At 36.9% G+C, this 12,062-nt stretch overlaps 1 pseudogene; it reads right to left on the bottom strand.

Moving 5' to 3' along the window:
• Positions 1 to 821: 821 nt before the first annotated feature.
• LOC138822965 (S-adenosylmethionine decarboxylase proenzyme-like) lies at positions 822 to 9,856 on the bottom strand (annotated as a pseudogene).
• Positions 9,857 to 12,062: the final 2,206 nt, after the last annotated feature.

Genomic DNA, 12,062 nt, shown 5'->3' on the forward strand with positions numbered 1-12,062 from the left:
TCCACTTCTGGCTTTTGGGTGGTTAACTGATGTGAAGAGTCTCACAGAATTTCTTGTCCAGGCTGGCTTTGAACTGTTATCCTCAGATTTCAGCCTCCTGAGTAGCTAGGATTACAGACATGAGCCACCAGTGTCCAGCCATTCTAAAATCTTTAGTAGAAAATTCAAGCTGTTATTATTGATACCTTTCCAATGCTGGCTCCTCAAAATTTCATGGGCTTGAGGGAACTCAGCCAGAGCTTGTACTTTCTGAAATGGAGACACTTCACAGGTCTACCTCAACAGATATGTCCATATTCCAGATCGGCTCTTCTGTCACTCAGCTCTGATAACTCTGTGCCTCTTAGAGGTTAACAGGCTTGAAGACACATAACTAAAGTCTTGTCTCTGTATACTCATCTGTGGCACTCCCTGTAGTCACTGTGCTCAAAAGCACAAGTCTTCCTGATTTGTGTTCTGGCATAAATCCCTCAAATTGCTCAGAACCATTAAAAACAAACAATAAAAACTATAAACTGTTCTTCTATATTGACGATGAACTATTCCTCTTTCTTTTATATAAACTTTTTCCTGATGTAGGAAGTCAAATGTCCTAGTTATCTGCCTGGAAATTTTAGGGAAAAGGAACAGAAGATGAAGGACTCAAATCTATCTATTGGTGCATCCATCCTGGACGAAAAGTACAGCATCAGAAGGGTTATACTTTTCTTGGCTTTCCTGAATGGTAGGTCAAAGGTCCACCAAAATATGATAAACCTGGCTAGTTCTTCCCCAATATTCCCTTGCCTTACAATGACAATTATCTCTGGAAACATGACTCTTCATTGATTTGCTGACATAAAGATTTCAGACTGACGAATATCCCCCATTGTTATTGGAGCGGAGATATTTGAGGTAGACTGCAGGAATTGGAAAAGGAGTGGGACACAGGCACATATCCGGAGAGGCTGACACAAACAGAGTTCAAGTTTGAGGCCAGCCTGGGCTATCTTATAGAAATAAACCTACAACTCAGGAATACATCAGCCGATATAATTTAAAAATTAAAAAAACACTTAAACTCAGAGGTATTGTACTAATAAGTAATGTGTGGTAGTCATTTGCCTTTAACTCTAGTGCTTGAAAGATGAAGTAGGTCAGAAAGCTTAAGGCCAGCCTGAGATACTCAGTAAAATCCTACCTGATCAATAAAGAAGGTGGTCACTTGTTTGCCTGGATTGAAAATTTCTACAACTTTCTCCATCAGGTCATCCTAGGAGGTCTTGCTTGCTTAAATTTGTTTAAAGGCTAACAGAAGACAGCTTTGGTACTGGAGTGGTATGGTTAATCCATTCACTTTTATCCATGTTCATTCCATCCATTGAACACCCACAAGGACCCAACCCTGTGGCACCAATGACAGAACCTTGTGTCAGATCATTAATTCCACTCTCATCATGAGTGATGTCTCTGTAGTAACATCATCCTTCATGTAGAACTGGTCCATAAGTGCTAGCTCACTCACCAGAATGCCCAGCAGTCAGAACCCCTTAGAATTAGCACAATATGCTGCTCCACTTGGGAAAATTACATTCGAATGAGAGGCCGGACAAATACCAGAGAGGGAGTGGAAACTTTTGTGTCCAAGCCAGAGGTTTGACTCCTGTAAACAAAAAAATAAGAGGACCAATGGGGCTGGGCTAGGTGAGATTAGAGAGAATGGGAGTGGACGGGGTGACATTGATCAAGATGCATAGTCCTCGTACATTGACAGGTTCAAGTGAAATGGGGTTTTATAATCACTCCAAGACAATAAAAAAATAAAAATAAAAGGTTCTTTCTTTCTGTAAATTCTAGTGTGGATATTCCTGCTGAGAAGGTGTCCTGAAATCCTCACAAAAATAAAAGAAGCTTTGGATTGAAGCAAACCCACTGAAATCCTCAGCAAGCTTCAACAGGAGCAGCGCTGAGTGCTTTCAGCAAGAAGGTGGTAGTGTATCTTCAAAATGAAAGGTCTCTGGAAGACAAACATGCTGATCCCACTGACTACACATGCTTCCTGTTCACCAAGTTTCTGTCACACTTATGATTGAGTATTGAACACCCTTCAAATGGACAGCCCATTCAGATATAAGAATTATGTGGGAAGAAATCCCCAGATCTGGAGGTTGCTGCTGGGAGAACCAAAGATCCGCACTTTCCCAACCCTTCAGCAGCAACAACAACAAAATGAACAGTTCCCCTCACTGTGAGAGTCACAATCAAGAGCCACAGAAAAGCAACTGAATTCAATGCCCTTTTGTTGTTGTTTTGTGCCAGTACAGGGGCTTGAACTCAGGGCCTGAGTGCTGTCCTTGGAGGGCACTTTACCAGTTGAGCCAGTGCTCTATTTCTGGCTCTGTGTGTGTGTGTGTGTGTGTGTGTGTGTGTGTGTGTGTGTGTGTGTGTGTGTGTGTGTGTCTGTGTCTGTGTCTGTGTCTGTGTCTGTGTCTGTGTCTGTGTCTGTGTGTAGTTAATTGGAGTTGAAGAGTCTCATGGACTTTCCTGCTCTGGTTGGCTTTGAACCAAGATCCTCAGATATCAGCTTTCTAAGGAGCTAGAGTCATCACTTATCTTGGCAAGATAAGTAGATATGCTACTAAAATCAGGTTCCTTTTAGAAAAGTTTTTACTATAGTCATATATTAACTTAAGAAAGATTAATAAAATTTCCCCTGTGTGTGTGTGTGTGTGTGTGTGTGTGTGTGTGTGTGTGTGTGTGAACAAATTAAATTTGAATGGGAGTCTCTTAGAAATAGGGGAGAAACAGTTCAGTCTCTTTTAGTCTGCTTGTTTTCTGGTTAGAGGTAAGTGCTAGCTATTATCACTGGAAGACTGTAAGGCTTACAAATGCCTTCTTGGATTTATTCTTTTTGTAAAGGGGGAAAAGACTTAATGTCTGAAAACATGTACTATGGTTTCCATAGAAGATCATAATGACCTAGATATTATGCCGTGTGTTTGCTTCTCAGCTTTAAATTTTTCTTTGGGAATCATTTTAAAAGTAGCTTTCAAAACGGATTATCTCAACTCCCTGAATTTTTGTAGCACAGTTCACTTAAATGGACCCTAATTCAGTCAATGATGCTCACTTACCCTGTATTACAAGCTTTATACATAGAAAGAATCTCTTTCTGCTTAACTGAACATATGAAAACTCTGCTTCCTTTTCATTCATCTTCTTATCTTCATCTTCGCTGCCATCCCCACTTATTGTTTGGGTAGTTGCCCAGCTGTCCTGCCTTCCCAAGGTGTGCTTCCATCTGAGGACTCGTTCTCTCTTTTTGTATATATTTTTATTGTAAAAATACTGTACAGAGGGGTTACAGTTACAAGGGTAAGGTAATGAGCACATTTCCTACCGAGCATTGTTACCTGCTCCTTTGTTTTTCCCCTACCATCCCTTCCCGCCCACCTCCACAACACCCCCCCCATCCCACCCCAAGCCAAAGTTGCAAAGTTCATTTTCACGTAGTGTCTTGTACATCTCATTGTTACAATGGGTCAACCTGTATCCTTATTTCAGCATTTTGCTATTTCTTTTCCCCTCCCCAAATTAGAAAAATGTATATACAAGATGCAGAACACCGGAATCAAATACAGTGAAAACAGGGTTTATACCATGGAGAACATACAAAGAAACAAAATCACATGTTACATTATAAATACATTAAAAACAACAGCATGAAAGACAAAACCACTTGTGTCCCTATCTTGGGGTTCATTTTGCTTAGTATCATCTTGTATGGTCATATGTATATAGCTTTTGACCTTTTCTGCATGTCCTAGACATATACTAGTTATTGTAAATAAGGGAAACCATGGGAACTATGTTTCTTTTGGCCTGGATTATTTCACTTAATATAATTTTTTCCAAGTCTTATGGAAGGCAAATCTATCTTACAAAAAGGTATGTCAAAACAGGAAATAAAATGACTTTAAAGTAAATTGCAAAGTCACATTTTAATCCATTAAGATGATAAGGTAGCCGGGCCCTGGTGGCTCACACCTGTAATCCTAGCTACTCAGGAGGCTGAGATCTGAGGATCACAGTTCAAAGCCAGCCAGAGCAGGCAACTCCATGAGACTCTTACAATAAACCCCTAGAAAACCAGAAGTGGTGCTGTGGCTTAAGTGGTAGAGCGCTCACCTTGAGCTGAAGAGCACAGGGACAGCACCCAAGCCTAGAGTTCAAGCCCCACAACCAACAACAACAACAAAAAAAAACAGGTGATAAGGTAGTGCAAGTAGACTAAACTAGCTGAAACTATCAAAACTGGCTTTTTGAAAAATTTTAATTTTATTTCATGGTAAAGGTGACATAAAGAGGAGTTACAGTTATGCACATAACTAATCAATACATTTTTTTTAGAAGTTTTGGTTGTTTAATATTGTTTGTACAAGGATAGATTGCAGAACAAATTCATCCAACATAAATACTTTCTAGTATTTAGTATTTCTAGTATGTTTCTAGTAAACAAAGACAACTCACAAGAGCCCTAATTGTGTCTATTTTTCAAATCTGGCTATGGTTTTACAAAAAAGATTAGTATATTTCCTGTCAAACATTGATACCCCTCCCTCATTTCGCTTCCACCTTTCTTCTTGCCTGACTCCCATCTACTCAAGTTCTAAAGTTCATTTCCAGCATAGTGTCTTGTGACTATGGCTGTTGTATTGATCCACCCTTTGTGCTTTGTCTCGCCCTTTCATTATTCTACTTCCCTTCCGTGTATATAAATGTATATACAAGACACAGGGTACCAAAATAAAGAACAATGACAACAAGGGATGAACCAAAGTGAGAGGAAATGAAGGACAAATGAAATAACTTCACACAATACATTAAAAAAAAAGTTGAGTTGGATGTGAGTTATAAAAGTTTCTTAGACTCAAATGGTTTTTCTTTCTTGCTATTGTTTCTAACATATTTATAAGATGATTTCTTTGTTGATTTGTATGTCTCTCCCCCACAGTATAACCCCTGTTTTCACTGTATATGATGTTGGTATAATTTGGGGAAGGGAAGGGAAAAAACAAATCGTTTAAATAGGGATACAGGTGGATCCATTGCAACAATGAGATGTACAAGACCTTATGTCGAAAAACGAACTTTACAACTTTGGCACAGGGTGGAGAGCAGGGATGGGGGGGCGGGAGTCCAGGGGGTCCGGGGGGTGGGTGAAGGAGATGGGAAAGGATGGGAAGGGGAAACAAAGGAGGACGCAACAATGCTTGATAAGAAATGTACTCATTACCTTGCTCATGTAAGCCCTCTGTACGGTTTCTTGATATGAGATATATGTTACTATTGTTGATTTTGGGGGCCAAATTAGCTGACTTAAAATACTGAATCAGCCACCTCACTTTGAAAAGTGAGTGAGCCTCTATACGCTTTAGTTTCCTCATTTGAAAAATGGAAGCCATAAAAGATTTTCCTCAGAGCATTATTGTGAGGATTAAAGAAGTTAACAATTTATATATTCAGGATACTATATAATAATTGTTATATATTATTAGCTATGACTTAATATTTGAGGAGCTGAGATACTCATAGGGATTTATATTGCTTTTTTTTCAGTTAATGTACAGAAGGTTTCATTTCAGCATGTCTTATATACATGAAATTTGCCTTGATCAGATTCATTAGCCTCTATAAGTTATAACAGTGCTATAACACATCATGTGTTTGTAAGAAATACATATGTAGATATATAGAGATAGATAGATAGATAGATAGATAGATAGATAGATAGATAGAAAGATAGACTGACAGACAGACAGACAGACTGACTGACAGAGATATATTCTGCTCCTGCAGCTTGAACTCAGGGCCTGGGTGATTTCTTGAGCTTCTTTGTGCTCAAGGCTAGCATTCTACTATTTGAGGTAAATGCCATTTCCAGCTTTTTTGAGTAGTTTATTGGTCATAAGAGTCTCATGGGGACTCTTCTGCCCAGACTGACTTTGAACCATGATCCTTAGATCTCAGTATATATATTATATTACATTATATTATATACATTATGTTATATATTATACATTATATATTATATTATATTTTAAACTTGGAAGAATGAAGGAAAAGAAAATAATTTGTTTTTTCTCTCTAGGATTTTTTAAATGTATCATGCACAACTTTCATTTTAACAGATGGACAACAGTGCTCCTTTTTATTTATATGTCTATATTTCTAGAAAGATGTTTCTTCCAGCTTACAAATGAAGATGGTAGTTTAAATTTTGTTCTAACATAAGGTTATAACCATATCATCAGAAACTTCAATACTCCTGGTCAGAAATTATTTTTAATTCAGATTTTGTTAATACAGGTTTGGACTAATGCGTGTTTTTTATGTTTTGTTTTGTTTTGTTTTAATTGTGAAAATACCATACAGAGGGGTTACAATTACATGGACAAGGTAATGCCTCCTCCTTTGTTTCCCCTTACCATCTCTTCCCATTCCCCCCTCCCCCGCCCAGTGCCAAAGTTGTAAAGTTCGTTTTTCTACATAATGACTTGTACATCTCATTGTTGCAACTGGTCCACCTGTATCCCTATTTAAATGATTTGTTTTTCCCCTTTTCCTCCACAAATTATACCAACATCAAATACAATGAAAGCAGGGGTTGTACTGTGGTGGAAAGACATACAAATCAACAAAGAAATCATCTTATAAATATGTTAGAAACAATAGCAAGAAAGAAAAACCATTCAAGTCCTTATCTTGGGGTTCATTTCGCCTAACATCAACTTATCTGACCTTTTCCACTTGTCTCAGACATATACTAGTTATTGAAAATAAGGGAAATCATGGGACCTATGTTTCTTAATGTGTGGTTTTGAAGTAATCAGAATAGTACCAATATTTGCAATATCTTTGTTAGTATTGCCAGGATGTTAGTAAAGAAGATTGAAATATAACAATGCTTCATTATTATGTTAAAATTGACACCTTGACTTTAAGATTAAATTTAACTTCTGCAAAATTTATTAAATATAGGAAAATAATTTTAATAAATTATTGCATAAAACTGTTTTTAAAATTTATAGATAAGATCCTTAGTTAAGAGTAATAAAAGTCTTAAAACATACAAGGAAAATCTAAGGTATTATTGTTAATTATGTAGGCCAATTGCACCATACAGGACACAGAAAAGTCAAACAGAACATACTTCAAAACAAATGATAAAGTCTCTGAAAAATTAAGGAAACATTCATGGCACCCATGAAAGAAAAGCAAATCAAAATAACATTGAAACTTATTTTCCCTCCAGTCAGAATAATCATCATCAAGAATGCAATCAACAGCAAAAATATGTGAATTAATTAAAAAATAAAAGCATAAGAAATGAACACAAACAACAAATGCAGACAAAGATTCAAGATAAAAGAACTGTTATGCACTGTTTGTGGGAAGGTGAACTAATGCAACCTTTAACTAGTATGGAAGACCCTCCAAAAGCTAAGAATAAAAATATCATGTGGCAGGGAGCTGGTAGCTCAGGCCTATAATCCTAGATACTCAGGATACTGAGATCTGAGTGTCCTGGTTCAAAGCCAGCCCAGACAGGAAAGTCTATGAGACTCTTCCCTCCCATTAACCACCAGAAAACTGGAAATAGTGCTGTAGAGTATTCAACTTCATCTGAAGAGCACAAGGACAACACTCTTGCCCACAGTTCAAGCCCCACGACCAACAGCAACAACAACAACAAATACCACATGATCCAGGGACCCCAACTTGGGCATGTATCAGAAGGAATGTAAGTCAGGATACATAGAAGCACTTGGACATCCATATTAATAGCAATACTCTTTACAATAGCACAGTTATGGTAACAACCCAGGTGCCTTACAACTGTTGAATGTATGTTTAATGTGATATTATTATTTGTGTTATGTGGAGTATCATTTAGTCCTTAAGAGGAATATAATTATGTGGCTTGTACGAAAATGGATGGATCTAGAGACCATCAGATTAACTGAAGTAAGACAGACTCAGAAAGACAAATATTTTCTCTAATATACTGAAGCTAGACATGAAAGATACATACATATGTATATATACTTAGAGAGAATATGCTTGTAATCATTGAACTGTTTGGAGCGTTTGGGGGCAAGAAGAAAAGAGAATGTTAGAAGGAGAACAATACCAAAATACATTGCATCTTTGAAAGAAGATAGATAAATCAAATTCACTGAAAGCTATTGAATAATCCTGTACAGGAGTGATTAAGAAAATAAGAGTAAACAAGGTTGTCAATTTGATTAAACTAGTATGTGTGTGTGTGTGTGTGTGTGTGTGTGTGTGTGCGCGCGCGCGCGCACAAGAGAGAGAGAGAGAGAGAAAGAGAGAGAGAGAGAGAGAGAGAGAGAGAATACCATGATGAAACTCTTTTCAGCAATTAATATATACTTCAAGAAGTAATTGACAGGAATGTGAGACAGATTCTGCTCAGTACTGAGTATATACTAGTAGGATGGGCAAGGGTGAATAGACATAAGAAGGACAGTGAATATTCTCAAAACACTTAATGTACAGGTGGGAAAATGGAATAATGAAGAGTATTGAGATTGGTTGAGGAAAGGGGAGGGGAGATGAGAGGACCGAGCGGGTGCGTCTGATCAGCACACATTGTATGCAGATATGGGCATGTCAAAATGAAACTCCTAGTCTAACTAATTTATGCTCATCAAAATTCTGAAAAAAAGCTTCATTGTGTCAAATAAAAACATGGGTAAAATGGAACATCTGATGCTTGAAAGATGAAAGAGAATACAGAACATGCAGATTACAATGTGAAAGATATGAAAAGAAGGGCAGCATTGTACAAGGAAAAGCAGGAGCCATTGTCGTATTAAAATCTTACAGTGCAATGACTACATTAATCTACATAGTATATGAAATATGTTACAGAAATTTGACAAGGATAAATTATTCTAAGCTAGAAAATATTGGTAGTTATAGGGAGGAATACAAACCTACTAGTGTAGTAATTATTATAATGTATGGCTTCATCCACACTATATTGACAAAGTCTCTCCTTTGGGCAAGAATAATTTAGAAAGGATAAATGGCTATGGACTTGAGCCTGAGCAGTGAACAGCAGTCCTTGTAGGAAGTATCTGTGGATTAAGTCACAGTATAATAAGAATCAATGTCTTCTTGGAGAGTGAACATGTTTTAAAAATGTACACTTGTTACTAAGCTTTAAAAAACAATGACAAAACAGAAGTATTGTAAGGCAGAGTCAATAATCAGCAGGAATTCTGTACACTATTTGAAAACATCCTAGAGCAAACCCATGAGAAATGTGTAACAAAGGAAAACGATATAACTCCTGGACAATGCTACATGAGTTCCATCACACTAATTCTCTGTCTTCCTGTGCCCCTAATTTTCTTTTACCACATATTAGCCATTCTTTCTAAGTTTCTAACCTTAGAATCCCACAAACACCCCTGTTAACAAGTAATATGCTTGTATTGCCCAAAGCCTACATTTTCACAGAAGTTAAGTTTTTCTAAATTAGAATAAAAATCTCATAATTTATGACATAAAAGTACAGAAGTATTTCAAAGAATATTTTGTTATCAACAGGAATTCAAAGAATAGCTTTACTATCAGGTTGAACCTATTGCTGTATCAAAGGTTAATAGACTAAGGTTTAAAATCTCTCATTGATTTGCTCATGGTTACAGAGCATCCAAGAGGTGAGTGTTAGGTCTTAACTCAAATTTGTCTATATTTTGTTATAGCCTACTTTTACTATAAGAAGATCCTATTTCCTCTTATATACAGATTACAAGAGATGCCTTACTTGCAGATTTACCATTTCGCAAACCATCCTTTATAGTAGTTCCCAAATAATTTTCCCAAGCAAAGCCTTCATATCTGAAATTACTTTTGAAATCTGTTTGATCTGTGCTTCCTGAAGAACAGAGCAGATGGGAAAAGGCTCCAAAGGCAGACAATTAGAAAGATCAATGGAAAGGAGAGGCAACAGTGTGATAACAGACTAACTTAATTAGTACTCTGGAAAGAACAACCTGAGAAATCACAGAAGAGAGTGTATACTCATATAGGAAGTAGGTGAGAAAAATGTCACAAACTTTAAAGGAGTGGTGAATAAGAAAACTTTGCAAGGTCTGAAAGAGCAGTTTAATAGAATGGATATAAATCAGGAAAACTCACCAGTCAGCAATGACTCCTGCCCATAATCCTAGCTACTCAGGAGGCTGAGGATCAGGATCAAAATGTAAATCTAGCCCAGGCAGAAAAATACTCAAGATTGAATCTCCAAAAATAACCAGCAAAACCAAAAACAAACAAAACAACCAAAAAACTAGCAAACATCTGGTCTGGAGGTATGGATCACATAATAGAGTACCACCTGAAAAAAATCTAACAAGTGCAACAACTTGAAAAAACAACTGGTCAATTCCATTCTGTGAGATGGTAAGTACAAAGACATGGCATTGGATTTATCTACAGATAATAGTTATACAAATACTATTAAGGGAAGCATCTGACATTTGAAATACACCTTAATTATCTGAGTTTATATTGTTGAAGATCATTATTCTTTCTTTTCAAAGGAAACTCTGGGGAATAATAGGAGAATAATGGATAAACAATAATAAAATTATTAAGAATCTTATTCCACAAGAAAATATAATGTTGCCGAATTCCAGCCATGATTTATTAACTCAGCCAAATTCACATGACCTTTTTGGACTTTACTATCTATAAAAGGGGGGAGGACTATGATAATTACTACTAGCATATAGTTATAAAAATTAAAAAAGATATGTCCTCGTGGGTTTGGCACAGTGGATCAGAAATGGTAATAATTGCATTAATCGGTGAATTTTCTTTACAATTTTTGAAATAAAAAAAGAAAAGCAGTGGAGCAGAAAAGAAGGGAGGGAGGCAGGGAGGGAGGAAGGAGAGAAGGAGGAAGGAAAGAAGAAAGGAAGGAGAAAGAGAAGGAAGGAAGGAAGGAAGGAAGGAAGGAAGGAAGGAAGGAAGGAAGGAAGGAAGGAAGGAAGGAATGGAGGGAGGGAGGGAGGGAGGGAGGGAGGGAGGAAGGGAGGGAGAAAGGAAGGAAGGGAGGAAGGAAGGGAGGAAGGAAGGAAGGATTAGGACAAAAGAATTTTCTTTTAACTCCCAAGGATTTGATCATTTTTGTCTATGAAACACAATGAGAATGGACAGTTTAACAAGAGCACAGGTGCACAAATATAATAGTGTTTAACCATCAAATCATTGATGCTTAAATATTTTCTTCTTTGAGGAGAGGGTAGTGGCTGCTTCAAGTAGGACTTGGGAGTGGGGAAGGGAGATGTGTGAGAGACCTTGATTCTCCTTTAATTCAAAGAATTCAGAACACCACACCATACTATTTTGAGTAACTGTTTTCTGAGTTTCAACAGAAGGAAGGTGGATAGAGGTGGCTGGAAGATAAAGGGGAAGGAGGTAGAGTAAAAGTGATTTTTTAAAAATTGGAAATAGGCCAGGATAATTTAAACAAGAAATTTGAACTGTGAGGGAAATCAAATATACTGAATATCCAAGTTACTCAGTTATGCAAAGCAGGTGTGAAAATGTTAAATTAGTAGAAGTAATTGAAGTAGAAATAATCAATTAATATGAGAAGTTAATGTGTCATTGTGTTAACATCATAAAGGAAGAAAAGATTTTTCAAAAAATTAAAGTTCTATGCAGGTGTAACTTTTTTCACCTAGTGGCCACAGGCCTTTTCAAAGGTAAAAGTACAGTGAGCTCAAATTTATGCTACTTCAAAGTTAAGCTGAGCTAGGCAATAGGAAAATGGAAAGGCTAATTCTGCTATGAGAGGTTGTCTCAAAAAAGGAAAACAGAGCTGGGCTGGTTTAATATTTCTCCAGTTCTTGAAAGTCACATTCACTAGTACTTTAAATAATGTATTTGGAATGATGATAAATGATGTGATATCAAGTTAAAAGGAGGAAAAGAAGCTATTATCAAGTCAGCTAAGCTTTAGGCTTGAACTTTTACTA

Source organism: Dipodomys merriami, unplaced genomic scaffold (assembly GCF_024711535.1).
Source record: "Dipodomys merriami isolate MVZ:Mamm:240054 unplaced genomic scaffold, mDipMer1.0.p SCAF_12, whole genome shotgun sequence".
Taxonomy (NCBI): Eukaryota; Metazoa; Chordata; class Mammalia; order Rodentia; family Heteromyidae; genus Dipodomys; species Dipodomys merriami.